Genomic DNA, 2,500 nt, shown 5'->3' with positions numbered 1-2,500 from the left:
TACGAGCAAAACGCCCTCCCCCGTTCAATGGACGATGCTGATTTGTCAAACATTTAAATCAAATTTTCTCAAAACCACTTGTCCGAGCATCCCATAGGCCTCCTCTTTGAGAAACACTGATTTAACCTAAATTTGAGATTACCAGCAAAAGAAGAAATAAAGACTTTTTTCTATTCTAAAGAAAAACGATTTTCTTCACATAAATATGCAACCGAAGAGTTTAAAGTACCAATAATGATAAGGCTGTTATGATAGTCTTTCCTTCCTTCATGCCAAGTTTGAAGAAAATATCTCTTTTGCATCTTACGTTTTTGGTTTCTTAAATATACTGCATTTTGAGGCATTATTTCAAGCCAGCCGGCTTTTTTGCGCAAGCTGCCCGTGAATTTTTCTCGCGCATGCGTAGTATCGATCGCAACAGCTGATATACTTGCGCGTACAAATGCACGTTCCCACGGCTTTATCAATCGCATTCTCACCTGGAATCGATTTTCGTAATGTTTTCAAGACTTATACACGCACTGATACCGTCGGTATCTACACATCAAATTTGAGCGCAAATGGATGGAGGATGCCCGAGATCCTAGAAGACACACACACAGACAGACAGCAGAACGGATTTTATATAATAGACATATATATATCAAAGTAAATTTCCAAAAATGGTAAAGAGGGATATATAATCCTAGCACATACCGTGCTCGCTCTTATCTGTTAACTCTGCTAGCTAACCTCAGTGAATGCAGATAAACCCCAGTTAGTTACATTTACTATACTCAGTTGATCCTCACTTCGGTAAATCCAAATGTTCTTATAAAGACTACATTGTGTCGGTCGAGAAGAAATAATAAACTAATAAATATCAGGAGAACAAAGACTGACCGGTCCAAGTTTTATAATACAGTTAATCACATCTTTCTTTGCCACATTGCAAGCCGGTGCACACGGCAAATTGTTCATCTTGGTGTTAATCATCAGTACTGCTTCATCAAGGTCAGATTTAAATATAGCTCGGGTATCATCTGAATAGAGTGTAAGCTCAACCAAAATTATTCTTTTGTGTAGTGTTAGCGTAAATAAAAATAGTCATAAAATCTTGAACTTTTAACCCGACAAAGATGTGAACAACTGTATAATCAAACTGTATAATCAAGCTGTGTAAATATCTGTTCTCCTCATATTTATCAAAAGTTATCCAGAGTCCTTATCCGGTACCGGATCTATCCCAAAATCTAATCAGTTGTGCCAGTCACGAGGCCAAACATCCCTAAAAGTTTCATCCGAATCCACCCAGTGGTTCTTGAGATATATTGTCCACGGACAAAGAAACTAACAAACACGACTGAAAACAATACCTCCGCCTTCGCTGAGGCGGAGGTAATAAATTATAAATTATAAAGCTCAAAAGAAGAAACGGAAGATGCCAAAGACTAGCTGTTTTTGAGCTTATAATTTATAATTTATTTGTATTGTTTTATAAACAAAACTTTCAGCTTCCTAATATCATACAATAAATAAATTATTCATCCATATTTGTCCGTTTTCTTTCTTTCATTATAATAATATATATTACTATAATAATCCCTAACATATCGTCGAGACTTTCTCCTTATATGATAGCAATTAACTAGTGGAAGTTTGGGATTATTAAATCCCTAATGAGGACCTCACATCCTCGAATTGACTATATACATACATACATATATATACATAAATACATATATATATATATATATATATATATATATATATATATATCATCCTACTGATGATCTGTAGAGTTATTGTGTAAGTAAAATTGCATAATTTATTAACAGTGAAACAATTGTCTGGGGTTAATCTATATTTTTGTTATTTTTCATTTGTCCTGCTCGCTTACGTTCATAGTTGTGCTAAATTTTTCTTGAGAACAATTCTTAGTGGTTGAGACCATTGCGGATCTATTTTTAGCATTATAGCGTCCACATAGTGGATTCTCTCTCATATTTGTGTATTAATATTTACTTAATCTCAGTTTTTTATACACTAAACCACTTGGTGTTAAATTGATATTTATAAATTAATATCCAATTTTTTCACCCTTATTTTTATTTTAATTATAAATTAATATGTTCTCAAACCGGCACTAACTATTGCAGTAAATTATTTATGCAGTATTTATTTCCGGTAATTTTGGCGCGCTAGAACGAGGGCATTTGAACATAACTGCGAATATAATAGGCCGAACTACTCGTGTTTTTGGCTTCGTGTTAATATCTGACGTGCAGTTCGCCAAATTATATTTATGACGAATCCTACTGATGATCTGTAGATTTATTGTGTAAGTAAAATTGCATAATTTATTAACAGTGAAACAATTATCTGGGGTTAATATATATTTTTGTTATTTTCCATTTGTCCTGCTCGCTTACGTTCATAGTTGTGCTAAATTTTTCTTGAGAACAATTCTTAGTGGTTGAGACCATTGCGGATCTATTTTTAGCGTTAGAGCGTCCACATA

The 2,500-nt window shown here is 33.9% G+C and overlaps 1 protein-coding gene across 1 annotated transcript in view; it reads right to left on the bottom strand.

The window, feature by feature from the left end:
• The window catches only part of LOC115212910, a 90,985-nt gene that overhangs the window by 49,320 nt on the left and 39,165 nt on the right, over positions 1 to 2,500 (bottom strand). The gene's annotated exons all lie outside the window — the stretch shown is intronic.

Source organism: Octopus sinensis, linkage group LG6 (assembly GCF_006345805.1).
Source record: "Octopus sinensis linkage group LG6, ASM634580v1, whole genome shotgun sequence".
Lineage (NCBI taxonomy): Eukaryota > Metazoa > Mollusca > Cephalopoda > Octopoda > Octopodidae > Octopus > Octopus sinensis.
Note: the sequence above shows the minus strand (reverse complement) of the source record. Positions and strands in the feature narration are given on the sequence as shown.